General features: G+C 47.3%; 1 protein-coding gene across 4 annotated transcripts in view; it reads left to right on the plus strand.

Moving 5' to 3' along the window:
- ARNTL (aryl hydrocarbon receptor nuclear translocator like) overlaps positions 1-21,316 on the plus strand; it is a 109,107-nt gene that overhangs the window by 41,772 nt on the left and 46,019 nt on the right. The window contains exon 1 of one of the 4 annotated variants that reach the window (XM_045825791.1): positions 14,939-15,075. The exons of the other annotated variants lie outside the window; for them this stretch is intronic. The gene's annotated coding sequence lies outside the window, so the exon portion shown is untranslated. Of the gene's footprint in view, positions 1-14,938; positions 15,076-21,316 lie in introns of those variants that run through there. 4 annotated transcript variants of the gene reach the window in all.

The following is a 21,316-nucleotide window of genomic DNA, read 5'->3' on the forward strand; positions in this document are numbered from 1 at the left end:
AGGTCCAGGTCAACAGAGGACATGCGAGCAGAGGTTTGGCCCCCGTGCCTGACTGGGTTGGTGCTCTTAGCCATTCTTCTGTGCTCCACAGGTCCCTCTGCCACTCATTCCAGTAGCACATTACCCCGCTGATCCACAGCACTCACCTCAGAGGTCATTTTACATGTGTTTGCATGGTTATAAATAAATGAATGTTTGCTCCCCTACTGGGCAGCCCCCCGTAGCCCCATGATGGCAGGAGCCTGACCTCTACGTGGGTGCTCCAGAGTTGACTGACAGCCCGCCTGACTGCCCAGACAGCCATGCATGCTGTCCTTGCCCCTTGCATCATAGGTGTCTGGACTAGGAATGGCAAAGGGGTTCCCCAGGGCTGCTCAAAGGTTGGTCTGCACTCTCACCCACCCCCACCCCCCTTTCCCTGTCAGAGCCAGCTGTGCTAAGGAAGTGCCTGGGTCTTGGCAGGGCCTGTACCTCATTCCCCTAGTTCTTTTCTTGTAACCCCACATCACTCCTTTGTAAGGAAGAGAGCCCTTTTTCCTCCCAGGACAGGGCCAGCGTCTTTCCTCTGCTCCTCTGTACTGACACCAGCTCGGGGGATGGCTCCGACCACCACGGGTCAGGACAACCTAGTTCTGTACCTGGCCTCATCTTTCCAGAGCCCCTCAGGACCAGCCCTGGTGTGGGCTCTGTGACAGGGCAGAGCCTGGTACACTCAGGCCAAGGGGGCTGCCCGAGAGAGGAAGGGTGGGCACAAGTTATGACCGTGAGGGCAGCTGGCCCACACTACCATTTGTGTGCACATGTGCCCATGCTGGTGAGTGCACATGTGGTTCCTGCTTGACCTTTTACTTGCATAATTCATCCTTGTACGAATTGGAGACATGTCTCCTTCTCTCAGGGGTCTAATGTGGCACTTCAAATAATAGATATTTCATAGCTGTTGACTAAATAAATATTTTCTCCTCTCCCAAGCCAAAGGTGCCTCCTCTTTCCCTTACCTTGGTACCTTGGAGACCACTTCATAGGGCTGTTGTGAAGAGGGCTGGCAGGACCCTCTTCCTGGACCCCATTCAGGTCTTAGTGATGTGAAAGCCCCAGCTGGCCTCCAGCAGGCTGGGGAGAGTAATGGCTACTTTGCTTAGCAGCAGGGAAGCCCAGTCCTCTGGGGGACCTTGCTGGGCCTCTAGAGCCCATTAGGGCCAGGCTGGCTGAGTTCCGAGTGACACTGGTTTTGAGTGGGCAAAATAAAAATTAAAAAGTGGCTTCTGGCCAAGTGAGGAAAATGGGCATGGGGGAGGAGCAGAGGAGGACGCCAGCCACACCTTCAGCACATGTGGTGCCACAAACTGAGATCGGCGGGTGGCCTCCAGGACAAGGGTGCATTCAAGGGCACTGGTCACACTGGTCTCAGTGGGGCCTGCTGCAGAGTGGCAGCTCTGTGCCTGCTAGGGTGGGACTAAAGACAAACCCCATGCTCTCTAAGCCCCAGTTTCCTCACCTATAAAAGGAGATGGTGAAAATATCAACAGTAATCACCTTTATGAGGTTCTTGTGCAGGTGGAATGAAAATGTGCATACATGTGGAAAATTTCCACATTGTACATACATGTAGAAAACACCCAATATCTGCAATTGCTATTTTTGTTTTTAAAACGTTGTGTTGTGAATAGCAATTGTAAGCAGACTTTGGATGAGATACAAAGTCTGGATACACAGTTGAAGGCTGTGAGGACAGTATGTGTGTGTGAGAAAATTTGCAATCACTCTGTCGATTGCAAAGTATATATGAGCAAAAAAGTATCATTATGAGCAAAAAAATATCTGTTATTGTTCTGGCTTTGGGAAAAATGAGCACAATTGTATGATGTTAAGTCCAAGTTTGCTGTTGTTTTTGTTTTTTGTTTTGGAGGGAGACTTTTCAGAGAGGCCTTGTTGGAATCTTGCCCAGAGGCTACATGACCCATGTTGGGGATCCTGGGTGCCAAATGCCTGAGTAGCACCTGGTACCAGGGCACATTGCTATGGTAACTGTTAGTTTTTAAATATTTAATAATAAACATTTAATATACAGTAGTATAATAAGTTCTTGCAGGTTCATTGATGGTAAATGGTAGGAATCATCTCTGGACCTGAGAAGTTCTCACTCAGAACTTTGTGTCTGAGATAGCTGAATACATTTAAATGATTTATTCAGAATTTGATATGGACAACTACCATTGTTTTCTCAATGCCAGAAACATTTTCTTAGCTTCAACTGCTCTTGTGTTTGTCTCCATTCTGTATCATGTCCTTGCTTCCACCTGTCTTTCTCTGAAAATAAAAGTGAACAAAAATTACCTATTTTTAAAAATGTAGGCTATTTTTTAAAATTTTTATTCTTACCCAAGTACATTTTTTCATTGCTTTCAGAGATAGAGGAAGGGAGAGAGGATTTAAAGAGAGGGGAATAAAGGGAGAGAGAGAGGGAGAAAAACACTGATGTGAGAGAGAAACATTGATTGATTGCCTTTCTTCTGGAAGCACCCCAACCAGGGATCAAACCCACAACCCAGGCATGTGCCCAGACTGGAAATCGAACCCAAGGCCTTTCAGTCTGTGGGATGATGCACAACTAACTGAGACACACCTGCCAGGGCAAAAATATGTAGATATTTTTAAGCAGAGGTTGGAAACTCTTTGTCCACTGGCTGCATCTGGCCTGTGGATGTATTTTGTTCAGCACTCACAATGTTTTAAAAGTTTTAAATTACTGACTAACATTTAAAAATTGGTAGGTATTGTCTTGAAATCTGGATTCCCAGCTCTTCATGAAAAAGCGAAGGACTGGCAGCAGCATGGGGTCCATGCCCCCTCACAGCCGTCCTGCGGAGTGCCCCCTCCCCTCCTCAGGCACTCGTGTCTCCGGTTTGTCCGGCTCTGCCCAGCTGCTGCAGCTTTGCGTGGCCTGTAGGCAAGCAAGCCTGTTGGATGTAACAGTGCCTCCTAGACACTGTGTGTTAATTTGAAACATGTTCACTAGCAACTTTGATCACAGATGGGAAGGTCATTTCACTCGCTAAGTTGTCCTTTTTATGATAACCTGAGTGGCCTTTACAGTCTTATTTAGGCCTTTTTGGGTTTAGTAGAGTCCCCTTCCCTTTTCCCTGTGTGAGTTTCTCATTAACAATTTTTAAGAAGTCTTCAGCAAGACTTATAAGCCAATATAAAATGTTGGATAACGTAGGATATAAATTTTGATGGCCTCTACTTAAGGGAGGTTGAAAACAAGTGTACTGCTTTAATTCAGTAATTTATGATGGTGTAAATTTAAACTGTTAAAGACACTTAGCCCTTTTTACTTGCCATCTCGTAACAACGGTTTTAATTTGGCATAGTCCTTATGGAAATAGGTGAGGAGTTTGGGACTCTTCCTGCTGGAAACTGTCCCGTCACAGTTTTCCTCTCAGGCGGGTCCCTCCCTCCTTGCAGCCAGTGAGTGCACAGGGACGGTGCCCGCATGCCCATACGCCCATATGCGGGGGGAGGGGCTCCCATGGCTGAGGGGCTCCCACAGTGGTTACTTCAGGGGAGTCCTCACAAACACTGACATTGTAAAGAATTATTATCCTATGAGCTTTTAAATTTTCTAGTTTTTGTCATCATGAAAGAGTACACACACTTAACAAATTCAGACAACACTGAACTGCATTAAAGGAAAAAAGTCTTCTGTGACCCCCCCCCGCCACCCCAATCTTCCCAAAGAGAGGCACTTTTGAGACTTCGTTGGGTACAGTCCTGGACTTTGTCATTTGCTTGTGTCCCCCCACCCCTCAACCCCTGCCTCCTTTGCCCTCACCCCCAGCATGCTGGTTTTCACTTGTGTTCTGTCAAAACAGAATCTCTCTATGCATACTCTTCATACTGCTCTCCTTTTATAGCTTACTTCCGATTACTGCATTATCTCTTTAAGTCTGTATGTACAGATAAATGTGCTTCATTGTTTTTAACGGTTGTGCTCCATGGTATGGATGCATTTCAAGTTTGTTTACTCATTTCTTGTATCGGTAGACCCCAGGTTGCTTCTGATCCTTTGCCATTGCAACCATGGCTGCTGTGGAGATTGTCGCATGCACCTGTCAGCCTTTGCGTTAGACTTCCTGTGATACAGATATCTAGCAATGGGACTGCCGAATTGAATAGTTTACCATTTAAATTTCAAGTCAGTATTGCCAAATTGTCCTCCAAAAAGGCTGTACCAATTCACGGTCCTCCCAAGAGTATGTCCAGTTGTTATTGCTCCAATAATCTAGTTTTTGCTTAAACATGTATGAAAAAAAGTAAACTTTAAAAACTCACCAATATGCCATCAAAATGATACATTCATCTTAGAAAAGCATTCAAAATTCGTAAAACTATAGATGTAATTAAAGATTTTCATGCCTTGATTTTGGTGGATATCATCCTGTAGGGTGATAAAAATGTTCCCCAACTACTGCAACCAATTTAATTATTAAATACTTGTGTAAGGATTGCACTTTTCCAGGTAGCCTCTGGAAGAATAGCAGCCAAACCACTCCTTTTCCTCAGCTCTCCCAGGGCTGCCTTGTCCCTCCCACCAAGGCTGGGTCAGCATCTAAACGGGCCGCACCAGAGAGTGCCAGGCCCAAGAGACTTGGGGAGAAGGTGGTGGCAGGTGATGCAGCGAGGCACCGAGGGCTCCCCACATCACCTCCTTACACCTGAAGGTCAGGTTCTTCCCACATGTGTTTTCTCAGAGCAGGCACTCCCTTCTCCCCACCATTATATCTGGGGACACTTGAACTCAAAGGAGGTTTAACTTACTGTTGCACAGCTGGTAAGTGACAGAGCATTGCGCACAGGTCTTCTGATCCCAAAGGTAGTGGAGTCAGACGCCTGACAGGCTTTTTGCATGCAGCACACCATTGATGTTTCCTTTCTGAGCTGGGGGTGGAGAAAGGAAAGGGAAGTAACATTCCCAGACTTCCTATGGCCACTTTTGTCCACAGCTCTCTCCGCAGAGTATTGACATTTATGATCATGTTTTAGAATATTTCTTTAGCATTTGGGAAGGGTCTGTGAATTCTTGATAAGGAGCCTTAACTGATCGCATGTGATTGAGAACTGCTGATCTGGAATACATCTTTTTCTCCTTAAAAAGGACAGGTCTCTGGAGATGGTTAGCTTACCACCTGCTAACTGCGCGTGAAATTCTGAATTCTGTCTTCTCCAGAGGCCTCCTCTCTGTCTCTTTGACCTCATGTCTGTCTTTGATAACAGGTTATCCTATATTGGCCAGAGCTCCTCAGCACTAACTCACTTCTGAGCCTGATAATAGATTCGATGTCCAGACCACACATTCTCCCAGGGTGCCTTCACTTCCTTAGACCCAGGCAGGGTGGTCTGGTCTGGTGAAAACAGGGATGTGGAGCCGGATCACTTTTACGGGGAGCATGAACTTTTGGCTGTTGCTTTTACCTCTCTGAGACTCAGAGTCCCCCTTCTAGGAAACAGAGATAATAAGTCTGCCTTGTAGGGGCATTCTGAGGAATGCATGAATTAACATCTGAAAGGTGCCTCTGAGATGTTCAGCATAGAACAGATACTTTATAATGTACGTCCTCTCTTTTTCCTGCTGTAGAGAGAAGCTTCTCCTCTGGGGATGCCCCAAACTGCTAGCTGCTGGCTGAGGGCCCTGGAGCCAGGGGAAGGCCGCCACATGAGCCCTGAGATAGCTCATATGCAATGTGCACTCTCAGGAGCTCGGTTTGAAGGGGGGCTCAATGGACAGAGATGGTGTAATACGTGCATAATAAGAATCAATTAGGAGAGGGAAGATTAATTAACCTCCAGGTGGGGGTGGGATGGAAGAAATCATCAAGCAAGTAGGGTATTGAAGGTTGACAGAGAAATAAGTATAGGAGCTTGACAGAGAAATAGGACCACATATAATAGGCAACTTTCTCCATTAATAATACAGTTACATTGTTTTTATATATTTTTTTAACTTTTCTTGACTCTTACCAATACACTGATGTATTCAAATTCATCCTCTCTCTTTTCTTGTATTCTGCCTCTCCTTCTATCTACCCGTTAAGGTGCTCAACTACTAAAAATTTCTTAGGGAATTTCTTTATGCTTTAGTAAATTCTCAGAGTATGATGCCACTTGATTCTGCTAAGCTTTTCACAAGAGCTTGGGTGTAGCTAACTTTTTCCATCCCTTTTTTCTACAGTATGAGTAAGTTCCTTGTTTTCTTGGCAGTGAGAAACTACCAGCCATTTGATGGTTACTGAGTCACTCCTGTATACCAGGGCCATGTGTCATCCCATTTAGTCATCAGAACAGCTTTGTAGAACAGGGACTGTTAATTCTTTCTTACAGATGAGGAAACCGAGGCTCAGAGAGGTTAGTATACAGAAGGTTCTGAATGTTACAGAAGTGGGGAACCACAGTTCCACTCTGGGGTTCTTTTCCCTTTCTTCTGCTCAGGGTCTTGCACACAGTAGGTAGGCAGCAAACATTTGTTGAAGGAATGAGGGAGCTGCCACACACCGTCTGTTTAACTCATGGTGCCGGTTTTGTAATCCCTGGGCGAGGCGCTAGCACTCCTCACTTAGCTTCCCACCTATAAATGGGGCCTCAGACTCACACAGCAGTAGTAGTTGATGAAAAACTCAATTTCTTATCCTTTTTTTAATGTCAAAGGTACTTGCAAGCTTTATTTCTCCCCTGTAAGTACCCCTAGAGGGAGTGCAGGCACAGTGCTCCGAGAGCCCAGTCTGGGAGTCGGAGACTTAGGTTCCAGCTTCATTTCTGCTGGTGACTCCCCAGTCACAGTGGGTAAATCCCACCCACTCTGCAGAATTACATTGCAGTTTGGGGTTCGGGTGGTCTCTAAAGATTCTGACCGCTGTATGACCTCCTGTTGCAGAGTAAAGCTGTGGAGTGTGCCAGAAGGAACACAGGCATTGGTGTGGAGAAGACCTGAGTGTGAATACTGGTCCCTGTCTTCCCAGCTCTGTGACCCTGGGCAAAGCACCTAACCTCTCTGATACCCATTGTCCACATCTGTAAATAGGTCACATAGGACGCACCTCCAGGATCACTGTCAGGGTTACAGGAATCCAGGTAAACACAATCAGTGTCCTTTCCTCTGTTTCCAACTCCTGAGTGCTTTGGTTTGGGACTTGCTGGGTGTTTCTGCAGTGGAACACCTTCTTCAGGTGAGGTTATACCTTACAACACCCTAAGACACTCAACTCAACTCTTAGATTTCTTAAAGCTCTTTTGTGCTGTTAAGAAACTCCTAAAGGAAGTCACCATTCTACCCCATTGAGCTTTATTAGCATTTCAGTGATAGCACCTTATTTCTTCCAACTTTTTCCCTCCTTGCACACAGCAGCTTGTTTGCATGTATATAATTTCTTCTATGCCTATTTGAAGAGAGAACTCCATTCATCTAGCAAATGTTTGCCATGCCCAGCCCTGATGTTAGGAGGTGGGACACAGAGAGGAATAGACTTACAGTCACTGCCCTCTAGGAGCTCTCAGAGAGGAAGCATGCAAATAGTCTGTGCTGAGACTTGGGCTTGTGACATCATCAAGGCCACACAACAGGGCACCATGGGAGAAGAGAGCGCTGAGTGTCTCTCTCCCAGGGAATCGGGAGGGGCCTCATAGACAAGAGGTGACTTTTGAGCAAGTCTTAAGATAGGGGCAGGAGAGATAGACCAAATGATTGTCAATCCAATGACAGATACTGTTTAGTCGCTTGTAATCTGTCTTTCCTCCGAGTTATCTATCACTTAGGACAAAGCATGGCATACAATAAGCCCCCAATAAATATTTGTTGAAAGAGAAAACAAAAACCCTTTTGGATGAGCAAACCCAATGAAAAGCCCTGGCTTTTCATAATCAAGACATCATTTAGCTAAGGATTCAAGATCAATACAGAAGTGTACCATATCCTAAAAAAAGAAAAAAAATTCTTCAATAATTTGAAGAGAGAGAGAGAAAAGGAATTTGTGCTGCAAAAGTCCAGACAGAGCATTCCAGCCCGTGGGAGGCACAGGGTGGAGGCCAGAGCGCTGGGGGAGGTGACACCAGGGTATTTGTCTGGAGCTGTGGCTGAGAGGTGGAGAACCTGAGTGGCCATGTCCTGTGGTCATCCTTACACTGACGGCTCCAGACCTGTCTCCCAAGCCCCCAGCTTACGTACCCATTGCCCACGCAACATCCACACTTTGATGTTTCAAGGGCATCCCAGACCCAACATAATGAAATAGGAGTCTCATTATTTTTTCTTTCTGTTTTTATAGATTTTATTTTTTATTTTTTTAAAGAATTTATTTATTTATTTTACAGAGAGACGGGAAGGGAAGGAAAAAGAGAGGGAGAGAAACATCAATGTGTGGTTGCTCCTCGCACGCCCCCAATTGGGAACATGGCCTACAACTCAGGCATGTCCCCTGGCTGGGAATTGAACCAGCGACACTTTGGTTCCCTGGCCTATGCTCAATCCACTGAGCTACACCAGCCAGGGCTATTTTTTCTTTACAAGAACAAAAAGGCAAAAATGTAACCCTGCTCTTCCCCAGTCTCCCCCATATTATGTGGCAGCACCAGTTACCTGGTTACCCAGGCCCAAAATGGAGACATTTCAATGCTGCTCGTCCCTTTGGTGCTCACAATGCCTGTTGCAATTCTTGATAGCTGTTCCATCAGAGCATATCTCAAAAGCCATCACACTTCCTTACCTTCATCCAGATGTCTCCCATCTCTCAGCAAGGCTCCCTATTGCCACTCTGGCCTCACTGCTATCACTTTTCCACACAGTCAGGCAAAATGACCTTTTAAAAAGTAAACAGGATCGCATCACTTCCCTGCTTAGAACTCCCCAGTAGTTTCCTAGCATCCTAGGAAGAGAATGTAAACTCCTTGCCATCACCTGCCAGCCCCTCCTACTTCTCTTGTCTCATCTCTTAGCACTCTCCACTTTGCTCATTTCATTCCAGCCACTGTGTTTCTTGCCTCAGGGCCTTTGCACTTGCTGTGTTCTGTGTGGACCACTCTTCCCCAGCATCTTTGCCCAGCTCACCTTTACTTCATTCTGGTTTTTGTTCAAGTGGTCTTTCACCTATGTAAAAAAGTACTTTTTCACCCCATCCCTTGCCCCATCACTCTGTGTTCTTACCCTACTTTGTTTTTCTTCGTTAGCACTCACCACTACCTGACTTTGCATGATATGTTTATTTGTCTTTATTGTTTGTCTTGCCCCACTAGAATATAGACCTGTGAGGAAGGGTTCTTGTCTTATCTATCTCATTTACCACTCTATCCCCAGGGCCTAGAATGGTGCCTCTTGGCACACAGTAAGTGATCATCATATTTTAGATAGGTGAATGAAAAAAGTGAATGAATTTATGCAAGTTAAGACTTCGGTGTTTATTCTGTGGGTAGTGCAAATCTAGTAGACATCTTTCGGGAGGTGAGTGACGTGGTCAGCACTTTTATTTTAGAAAGCCAGCTGGTGGCAGTGTGGGGGCTGGACTGTAGGAGGAGGCAGCAGAACTAGTTAGAGGCAGTTAAAATGGTCCAGGAAATTGCTACTGAGCCCTGTGTGGAGCTGTGGGGATGGAGAAGAGGGAACCAATGACGGAATGTGAAAAACTGAGTATCTTTGGCTCCTATTGGGAGAACTGGGTACGGTGATTCCTTTGTAAGAAAAACAGGAGGGGATAACTAGTCTGGGGAGAGGCTGGCAACGCTCCAGGACCAGTTCCTCCCTGGGCAGCTGTCGGCAGGGGCACACGTCCTGGGCAATGCTGCTGGCCCTCTGAGGAGTGGCCGCCGCCCCACAGGCTCCCATTCAGTCTCCAGAGTGCAGTCAAGGTGGTGGTGCCCGTGAGTCCGACTCCCCTTCCCTCAGACGGCCCCTTGATCTTCTTGCACACTTCAAGCCTCACTAAGTCACTGCAGGACACTTGCTCTAAAATCATTTTTTTTTTTAATTTTTACTTTTAGAATGCCTGGGGTTTGCCCAAGTTTCAGGCCAGGTGTACTGATAACTTGGGGGTTCTGCATCTTCCTTACCACAAACATGCACAGGAACTCTTGTGCTCTGTCGGGTGTCAGCAGTCAGACCGACAACGGGCACCCATTCCTAGCCCGGGCGTGGGCATGAGGCCCGGTACTGCCTCTCGAGAACTTTCTTCTGAAGCTTGAATTATTTATTCTTCCCCAAATCCCCAACTCTCTCCAAGTTTTGAGGAAAAGTCTTTCATCTTTGAGTAAACACATTCCTATCCATCCTGCTGAGGTACCTCTCTGTCCCTCTCCAAGAGCGTGCCATCCCAGGCCGTGGCCCGAAGTTGCCAGTCCTGTTTGTGGTGCCATATGAAGTGAAATGCTGTGCCATCTGTATAGTCAGATGCCCACCTCCCACATCTCCCTCTTGCTTCCAAAGGTCCAGATGTCCTCTGAATAACCTTAATAGCTATCCTGTGTGCCAGGTACTGTGTTAAGCACTTTACCCGCATCCTGTCTAATCCTCACCACCCTGCAGGGGTGAGTTTCATTATCATGTTCAAAGATGAGGAAGCTGAGACTGCGCACTAAGGTGGAACTTAGTAGCTAAGAGCATGGACTTGGAGTCAAACACACCTGGTTTTGAATCCCAGCTAGCTGTGGACCTTGGGCATGCCACTTAATCTTTTAGCCTTCTGTTTCCAAATCTAGGAAGTGGGGGCAATATAGAGAGGGTTCAGCGGGTTACTGTGAAAATTAAGTACACTAGCGTATGTTATTTCGTTAGGACCTGAGTAGTTGTTTGCTACACTCTAGACTTTGTGCTGTTCTGTACTCAGATGTTTTGGGCCGTCCTGGCAGCATTTGGAAATACCTGCTTGGCTAATCCTGTTTGTTTTATTTATCCTGTTTGCTTTCCCATATTTGAGGTGTGTATTCACACCCTAGAGCTGACCTGGCCATTTGGATGAGACTGACTTTGGTTGGTGATCTGCACATAAATTTAAGCCATAGCCTGCATCTAGCAGACAGACTAGAGGAGGTTTTTAGCTTAGAATATCAGACTGATAGGAATTTCATTGTGATATATAGATCATAAAGGTACACAAGCTTATGTTCAGAAGGGTTTTTGTTCTAAATTCAGGTCAGTGTAAACCTTTCCTTTTTTAAATTTCAGTTTTCAAAGTGTGGGTGAAGGCAAAGTCCTGGGAGAAGGCAAATTTCAAGCACCTTACTCCCCAGTCTTCTAAGTTGCTTGCAGGCCTCTCCCTGGAACCTGTCCAGCAAACCATGGAATATGCCTGCTGTTTCTAACAGTGACAGGAATGTGGGCATCACTGCTGGTGGCCACTTCCCTCCCTGCCAGCCTTTGGGGGCCCCACAGAAAGGCAGGAGTGAACCCTCTGTAGAGGAGGTCCCAAACCCTTCCTTCTGCTCTGGCTGTAATGCCAGTGCCCTCTGCAGGCAGACATGACACTCGGGCTTTGGGCACAGGAACCGAATCCATCATATATGAGATCACTTGCTATAAAGCTCTTTCTGATGTGTAGTTTTTCCTCTAAAGTTTTTATTCTTTGATTTCCCCAAATTATAAAAGCAACAGATGCTCACTTCAAAGCCAGGATTAGAAGTCTTCACGCCTGCCTTAGAATTTCAGCTCCATCAACTCGTTAGATGTGTGGGCCTGGGAAAAACACGCACCCTCTCTGGCGTTTGATTTTCTCATACAGGAGAGAGGATTTCACCTCATAACACCGCTGTGAGGACTGGGGGGCCTGGTTCACAGAATGTTCTTCCAGAGGTCTGACATGGCCTCGCTGTGCTCAGTGAGTGCTTACTGAGCACCTGCCTCTCCCCAGCCCCTGGCCAAGCTGCCCCGGAGGCACCCACCCACCAGGAATGAGATAGGAGTGGCTTCTGCTCTCCTGACGGTCACATTCTAATCAGGGGGCACAAAGGAACAAGGTCACTTCAGAAATGACCCAATCAGAACCCACAGGTGGTCTTCGAGTAACAGGAACTGCTATATGTTATTTAGATTGGACAGCCTCCTCTCTGAGGAGGCTCCATGATTTGTGATTCCCAGGCCTCAAGTTGCCCAGGACATCCCTGCTTTGAACAGTTCCGCCCCTCTGAGTAGCAGTGCCAAGTCTGAGTTTGGAAAATCTGACCACATAACATATCACTTCTCTTTTGGGTGGTACTTGTTTACAAATTGGCTCCCCATTCAGACTTTGAGCTCCTGGGGCTGGGAACCGGGTCATAGGGCCCTTTGAAGGAGGCGTCGTGGCGAGCGAGCCGTGGGTTAGCATTGCTCTCGGAGCACTCACCCGCCCGGTGGAGCTGACACTGAATGAGGGGCCTCCCTCTGTGCTGCGGGAGGGCGGGTGATCAGTTTCCCGCCAGGGCCCATTGTGCGCCAGGGCTGCTTTGAGCATTCTGCTGTCTAAGGAGCTGGAAATAATTTCTGTCTCGGTGAGACTGTGGCACACAGCAATCTTCTGCTTCTCTGCATGCAGTTTTTTAAAGGGCTCGTTGAAAGCTAGGCCACAGGGGTGGTCCCAAGTTGCTCATTGGCATTTGAACCACAGAGCAGTCAGTTCGACACTAGTGCCAACCCCACCGCCCTTTGAGGGGGATAGTACGGATTTTTAAATAACCATTGCAGCCTGGTGCATTGGGCAACAGCCGCCCAAACCTATTAGTGAGGGAAGCCGCAGAGCAGAAGGGCGGGCTGCTTCTGACTCACCTGTCACGTCCATGGCTGACCTACTTTTGTTTGACCTTGGTTTGCTCAGTGCAGTTAAAGACACCGATGTGAGTGCACCACTGCTGTCTGATTTAAGTCCAGCGTGTGACCGTCCAGGATCTTAAACACACACATGACCCAGGCATATGGATGGATGGGTGGTTAGTTTTTCACTTACCTCCGAATTGTAATTTGATCACAAGGAAAGGGTTTAATTTCAAGAACATGGAAAAATTATGTGAGACTAGATACAATGCCAAAGCAGCAGGCCTTGATTCCTTGCTACAGGGCAGCTTAATCAGGAAATGGCCTAGATGGCTGCCTTTCAAGTAGGTCCTTGCAGTAGCTTGGCAACTGGCACAGGGTCATAATTGGAAGAATTTGGCTCTGAGTGTCTGTGGGTGTTTACAGTGCATTATAGGGCAGGGCTTCTTTTATTTATAGAATATTGTGAGCAACAAGCAGCAGAAGGCTGAAAAGCCACTAAATCTCAATTTATTTTTAACAAATTCCATTTTCCCCTCATCCCAGAAGGAGAACTGAGTTATTAAAAAACAGTAAAAAATACATCATTGCAGAGCATGCCATATCTAATTATGGGGTTGCCAGTGTTAGCCTGCAGCCACACATTTCAGGGGCTTTGTAAATCAACCATCCATTCAATCTGTGAACTTATATGACTCCTCTTCTTCATTTAGATGTAGAGCGAAATTATTGGCAAGTGAGTGCTGATCAGAAAAAGTCCTACACTGTCTATATTAGGAGATGGGAGGTATAAATATAGACTAGTGCACTTACGTTCCCCAAGGGAGATAAAATCATTCCTCATTGTCCATCGTACTTAGCTATGCAAGCGCTCACTCTGCAGCACGAACATCCACTTCAGGGCCACACACTGATTGCCATGGCGGCTCTGTGCCACTCACAGGGGCTGTATTGTGCTGTCTCACTGCGCCAGCCCCGAGTAATTGTTACCCACGTAGTCATGAAAAGACATGCATCCAGTGCTTCTACCCTGCGTTCTCATAGTGTGTTACAGCGGCATGAGCCTGCAGAGACCCTCTAGTTCAAGTACATGTTACTGTAGGTGGGGAAGCTGAGGCCCAGAGAGGACAGTGACCTGCCCAGGGACCCATAGCCAGTCATGGTAGAGCTGGGCTGGGGCTGCAGTCTCTGTGCTTTTGTCTGACGTGCCCTGCTGCACTGAGCTCAGAGCCAGCCAGTTAAGCAGGTCCAATTTCTGGCCTTCAGGGCTCACAGTCACAGGTAGATGGGCATCAGGACAGTCGAATAATGGCCATATGCATCACGTAGGCCAAGTTTTATGTGTCCAACAAAGCACTAGTTGAGTGGGGGAGGTGGTGAGGATGTGGCATTTCGACACCTGTGTGTCTGGATACCAAGGCAAGATGATATCAGTTGCTCTCTGACCCACTTGGAAAGAGCTATATAGATGCTATAAAGCTGCTCATGGAGAAAGGTGCAGCTCATTTGCTGAGTGTTGGGGGAGGGAAAGGACGGTGCAGCGCTGGGTGCCAGTGAAGACAAATATGGCCGTTTTGGAGGAGCCCTGAAAGTGAATCATTGAGGATGTGTCTCAAGAACACCAAAGGAAGTGAGGGACTGGGGCACAGGCCCGGGACAGGTGAATTCCATGGATGTTCTGCCCTGGGCTGGGACAGCATGTGGATGGCACGAGAGCTGCTGTCCCCACCCTTGGGCCCCAGGTAGAAGAGTAATAACTGTCCGGCCCTCAGAATCCTTCTTTGTGCAGCACTCCGGGCAGCCAGCGTCCATGGGCCAGAGCTGGCACTGGAACTGGAGCTGGAACCTGCCCCTTTCCGTCTGGGCCGTGCCCTCCCTGGGTGTGAGTTCTCCGTCTGAGGCTGGGAGGGGTCTGAGGCTGGGAGGGGGCGGAGCGAGTGAGAAAAGCCTTTATGAGGAAGGATGGACTGTGAAAGCTTCTGGAAAAGTCAGCTCATGGCAACAGTAGAGGCCAGGATTAGGGTGACCAGGGCCTAAGTGAAGGTTGTCACAGCCAACACAGAGCGGAGCAAGTGGGAGAGGAGAGATGACAGGGGAGGAAGAAGCAACGGGAGTGAGCTGCAGGAAGACTGCCAGCTGGAGGGTAAAGGGCAGCCATGCGCTGGGACGTGGATTACTACTGCAAGGGTGGTTCGTGGTGCGGGGGAGGCGTCAGGTCTGTGATCCAGCTGCTCAGGAGCCCGCATTACTGAAGCCGGGGGCTTTGGTTATGGAGCACGGCCCCTCTGAGGAGAGAAGGTCTGTCTTCCTGCCCGGTGAGTTCCTAGCCACCCCGACAGTGGTTAAATGTGCCGGCCAGGTGTTTCCAGGTGGTGAAGAGTGAAATCGGTGCATGGAATGTCCTCAGTGTCATCTTCATACATTTCTTTTCCTAATCTTTTGCTACCTCCAGCAACTCACCTGCTTCTGATTTCTCAGAGTTGAAAATATATAAATTAGCAGTTTTCAATACTTACGAAATGGATGATGAGCTTTTAGTTTGAGAATTTCACATTTGTTTCTTGGATTTGTAATATAGCTTTAATGTAGTCTAGTAATATTTTGTTCATAAAATAATTTCTATTTTTCATTTTTAGTTTATAAAGTAATAGCATCCCATGCCAAAGGATACCTCCTGGATGTCCCACCTCTGAATCAACTGTCAGGGAGCAGATTTCCCCCTTCTCTTTCCGGTCCCCTGCTCCTGGTCGTGTCCCTGTGTCCCCTGCTCTTTCACTGTGTGTGGCTGGGCCCAAGAGACCAGGTGCCCAGGGCGGTGGGGTGGGGCAGTGAAAGGCCCAGGCGGTAAAAACACCGAGACCTTCTCCTGTGAGGAGGTTGGGAAGTTGCCTGTGAACTGCAGCAACCCCCAGCCCTCCTGTCTCAGGCCCAGCGTGGGGCTGGTCAGCCTACGCCCTTACCTCACGCTGTGTGGGTCCTGATGGCAGCTCCTGAGTGATTGATGCTGTCTTTGAACTCTCCAGAGTAAGAAAACGGTGATAGTCTGTTGCCATGACCCTGTCATTTCACACTTTCCCTGAATTACTTTGCCAACCCCCCAGCAGGTGTTTAAGGAATGTGCTTGGTTCGTGGCCCCACTGTTGGTCACAGCCACCATCTCTGCCCTCACCACCATCACCACCAAATGGTGTTTTGAGAGCATTCAGTGAAAGTCTCGAAGAGTTGGGGAAGTTCAGACTGGTTCAAAGTCCCTCTTCCCTCCTTCAGGCTAATCAGCCACACCCTGGCTATCAGCATCAACTTGCCCTTTATCAGAGTGACCGAAAACTCTAGTCGGAAGGGGCACCAGGGGTCACTTCCTCTGTCCACCCTCCAGTGCAGGAAAATCCCATCCGTACTGTTCAGGACGGGAGGCCCTCACCCCGTCAGGAACCCACACAGCCAGGCATTCCTCTCCCCCTTCAGGGACATGTCTGCAGGTTAGAGAATCCTTCTGTATTCTAACTCAAATCTGCCTCTTGGCACTGTTTCCTCATTGACCTAGTTCTGCCCTTGGTAGTGACATAGAACAAAGGTCTGTCGGTGTGGCACGATTCTGCTTTCGAAGTGTGGAAGCCGTGCTCATGAACTCCTTGCCCCACCCCCAGACCTCCCTCCCCAGGGTTTCTGTTCTCCAGCACCTTCAGCCATTCTTTCTGTGATGTGTAGTCATGTTAACATTAGCCACAGGCGACATTAGTTGAGTGCTTGCCACGTGCCAGGCACTGTTCTAAGCGCTTTATATGAATTGTCTTATTTACTTCTCACAACCACCCGGTCAGGTGAATGATACCAATATCCTCACTTACCAATGAGGACACTGAGCAGTAGAGGTCAGATCTTGTCCAGAGTCACACAGGGCAGTGGCAGAGCATAGATCTGGATGCAGGTGGGCTGGCTCCAGAGCCTGCGTCCTCGGCTGTGGGGCTCTTCTCTCACAGCCTTAGCACCAAAAGGAAGCCCATGGTGCGTTCAACTGGGGCTGGCCGACTCAGACTTGTTTTGCAAGAAATAATTTGACTAGAGCCCGAGTTGAACCATTTCCCTATGAACCTCCTCGGAGTTTTTGACAGGAAGGACTGTGGGGCAGAGGCCCTTGCACTGTCACCAACGGGTGGGTTCATCGTAGCTCTGCCAGGCCCTGCAGGGTGGGTTTAGATCGGGGTGACAAGTATGGGTGTCAGTATTTTTTCCTGACATACATAAATCAGGAAGTGTTTTTGAAGGAGAAGGGAGGTGGGTGGGGCTGGTCCGACCTGGGCTTGAGTGTCAGCCCTGCCCTTCGCCAGCTGTGGAACGAACAGGGTGTCAGTCACTTGTGGTCTCCATTTCCTCCTCTGTGGGGTGGAAATAACACTTACCTTTCCTTAAGGATGTTTTGAGGGTTAAATGAGCAGAGGTGGGTGAGCCACGAAGCTGCTGTGACTGTTGTGGGGTATTCCCCACACCTGACACCCAAGGTTTGGTGACCAGGCCCTCGTCCTGTGCTTGGCCCTTCCTGCTTTTGTAGCAGGGGCCCCAGCCCTTCTGCTGCGACTGGATGCGCAGGCCTTCAGGAGCAGGAACCGTCGTCCCTGCAGTCACAGTGGTCGTCCTGCCCTGAGCCCTGGTGGCTCAGGCCCGGCTTCCCCAAGAGTCTAGAGAAAGATGATCCCTGACTTCCTCCTGAGTCTGCTTCCTGTGCTCAGGGCTCCTGGGCTGTTTTGGCCAGGCACTATCATAGGTTGGCTGAGTCAAAAGGGCTGAGAAGCTGTGGTTGAACCATCTTTCTCTGTGCCAGTGTCTTTTCAGATAGCATGCATCACAGTTACTGTTTCCTAGAGATTTGAGCTGTAAAGTGAGGGGCCTGATCCCTGACATGTGGTCCTAGAGACCTAGAGGGAGAGCTGCTCAAAGCAATGGGAAAAAGAACTGGACAAAATAGGTTTTATCATTACTAAAAAGGGGGACTAATTTCCCTAAAATGTCTTTATTTGAAAATTGGAGATGGTAATAGAACTAACACCTAAGGTTGATAGGATTAGATGAGAGCCTATATGGGCTTATAATAAAAGGCACACTGTGTAGCAATTCATAAATATAAATATTGGAATAATAATTTCGTTTCCCCCTCTAGCTACTCCTTCTCCGTTTCTAGTCCTGACTGCTTTTTTATTTTCTGTTTGTCTTTAGGTAAATCTCTTAACCTCTCTTTGCCCCTCCTTTGTAGAAAAGAAACTTGAACCACACTAGAGGTACTAAATGGGTACATAGCGCCTCCTATCGGACATGTTGGGGATGTGTGGGGCGACGGGCTGTCACAGTGATGGGGACAGGGCTTTCATTGTGGGGCAGCAGGGATGCTGGATGTAACACGTGGAGAACAAAGGATCATCCAGCATCCTCACAGCTCTCTATTTAAAGTTCAGTGGGCATTCATGGAGATGAAATGCTGTTTATAACTTTCTGAGCCTGGAATCTGACTCCATTTTTACATATGAATACGATTTTTGCATGTTTTTCATATACAGTAAGTCCTCACTTAACATCCTCTATAGGTTCTTGGAAACTACAACCCTGAGCAAAATGATGTATGACAAAACCAATTTTGCTATAGTCTAATTGATAGAAACAAGAGTTAAGTTCCTACAGCATATTTCTGGTCTCAGAAAACATCACCAAGCTTCTATATAAACACCCAAAACACTTCTAATATTAAACACTGAAATAAATATGAGCTATATATACATTTAAGAGTTATAATAAAAACAAGTAAGACAGTTCTTTTCAATCTGCTTACTCCAGTTCAGGGTCACAGGTGGTGAGAGCCCATCCCAGCAGCTCAGGGCACAAAGCGGGCACCCACCCTGGACAGGACGCCCTTCCATCGCAGGGCCACACATGCACCCACACTCACTCAGACTGGGACAATGGAGACATGCCCGTTCACCTGGCGTGCACATCTCCGGGATGTGGGAGGAAAGCCGAGCACCAGGGAAAAGTCACGCAGACAGGGGAGACTGTGCAGAATTCCTGGAGACAGTAAGCCTAGCCAGAAGTCTTGGTTTTCTCATCAGTGTTATAACGAAATGACATTAAGTGAAATGACATTATCTGAGGACGTACTGCATGTGGAATTTTCCAGGAACACAACTGCCACTTATATGAGGTTTACTTTTTGTTAGAAATAGGTATAAGCATCGTTCATTACTCTCTAGGGTAGCTCTGTACATTTGCTTATCAACATACATATTATCTTACTCTGACTATATTTTTTAAAAGCATTTATTTATTTAGTTTTAGAGAGAGGGGACAGGAGAGAGAAAGAAAGGGAGAGAAACATCAGTCAGTTGCTTCTTGCATATGCCCCTTTTGGGGATTGAACCTGTAACCCAGGCGTGTGCCTTGACCAGGAGTCAAACCTGCAGCCTTTCAGTTCACGAACAATACCCAACCGACTGAGCCACTATGGCCAGGGCCTAACTTTATTTTCTTTCTTCTTTGTTTTGCAGTTAAGATATTATGTTTGATTGTTCTTGAAATTATAAGTGTTGGTAGGTTATATTATTTACAAATTTCACTTGAAGGGAGGGAAAGGAATGTTAAAAATATATGTATTGAATCCTTGAAAGTACGAGAAAGGGAGTGTGTGTGTGTTAGCTTATAAATTAGCTGGAAGAACCTTAGTATAGATTTGAAATTAAAAGAAATGGTTTTATTTTTCTTAGATGTGCAATAGAAAGCAGAATTTTGAGCTGCATTCATTGTCAGAGAAATAAGATGTTTTGATGTTTCTGCTGTCCCTTTTAGAAAATACGTACCTCAAAGAGTCTGACACAGTTTTTATTATCATCATCTGTTTTTTCTCTCCTCCCACCTGTACATAAATATTTTTAATGTTCATGTGTAGGTTTTTATAGAAAGCAAAACCAGCCGGGCTCACTTCTCCTTGCCAAGTGTGTTTGGCTGTTTGGTGGCCTCTGCCTGCCCAAATGAACTGTGTCCATTTCGTGAATTCCCTGTTCACGTTCTTTACTGGTGTTTACACCGCGGTATTTGTCTTTTTATTGACTTACAGGAGTTTGTGTTTTATTTCTTGTTTCAATTAATCTAATTCAGAAAGGATACTACTGCTTCACCTGCTCTGGAGCCAACACACCTGGGTTTGGGCTTTCCCACTCGTGAGCTGAGAAACTTCAGGCCGGTTACCCGACCTCTCTAAGAATAGTTACTCCTCTGAGAATAAAACGAAACAACACTGGCACAAAACAGAATCTCAGCGTGTAGTTTCCGCTGCTACTCTTTTTGCATTATTATTTTTATTGTGATTCCTGCACCGAGTGTTTTCTCAGAAAAAGTGTCTTGCATTCTGACATCCATGGTTTCTCAGATCCTTAGCTTTGTAACCACTGCTGCAACCAAAGCTCGGGAAAACGAAACTGAAATCACTGAAACATGTTTTTTTAGCGCTCTGGTAGGAAAGAGGCAGATGAAAGAAAGCAAGCTGATTTCGTTTCAGTTACAGAAGCATTTGCAGGGTTACTCCTGGGGTCAGTGCACACTTAGATAAACATCTTAGAGCTGGAAGGCCTGGAGACTTGTCTCAAGATTAAATCGTCTCCCTCAAACTGTGCTTGCCAGGGCAGACACATGGACGAGTGCATTTCGGAAGGGTTTCCAGTCATTCAGAGTTGAAACGAAAAGGGTCATCTGATTACCTGTGAATGAACCAGCCAAACACACCTGCCATTCCTCCAGCACGTGGTAGATCACGGCCTTGTTACCAGTTTTGGCATCTTTGCAGCGTAGGCGGAAGGTGGATGGGCACAAGCCTGCCCTGCCCTCTTTCTCCTGCTTGGGATGGAGCTTTTGCTGTTTTTTTGCTGAGTCACTGAAGCAACAAGGCCTATATGGAGCCCTGGCTGTGGAGTTGGGTACATCTGGGTTCAGTCGCTATTGCCCACCTCCCAGCTGTGTGATCTTGGGCAAGGTGCTGCACCTCGCTGAGCCTCAGTGCCATCTTCTACATGATCTTGCTAACAATATCTTCTCCAAGAGGTCATTGTGAGGACCAAATGAGCTGTGTCGGGGCCAGCACTGCCCTTGGCACGTCTGATGCTCAATAAATGGAGGCAGTCACTGCTCCAGAAAGGTGGGCGGCGGGCAGACTGCAGCCGTGTGCTCTGCGGTGCAGCTTGGATGTCTCACAGGCACCATATGCCCCAGGCCACCGGCTCCTGCCTGCGCTGGGTGGGTCCCTCCAGCTGTCACACATGGCACACTGCCTGGCAAGTAAACTTGGGCTATATTTTCTCCGCCTGTCATCCCCTTGCTCTCCAGGCCTTTGTGTAGTTCACAGACTGGCTGTCGCCCCTCATGTCAGAAAAAAACAGTCAGGAAATCCCGTTGGCTGTTCCTTCAGAGTATACCGAGAATCAACAACATCTCCTCACCCCACCATGGCCACCCTGCCTGGACTCCTCTTGCACTTCCTATCCCGTCGATCAGCTCAGCCTGCCTGAAAATGTATCTAGAATT

The sequence above is a fragment of the Phyllostomus hastatus genome, unplaced genomic scaffold, assembly GCF_019186645.2.
Source record: "Phyllostomus hastatus isolate PE091 unplaced genomic scaffold, TTU_PhHast_1.1 phas_scaffold_585, whole genome shotgun sequence".
Classification (NCBI taxonomy): Eukaryota; Metazoa; Chordata; class Mammalia; order Chiroptera; family Phyllostomidae; genus Phyllostomus; species Phyllostomus hastatus.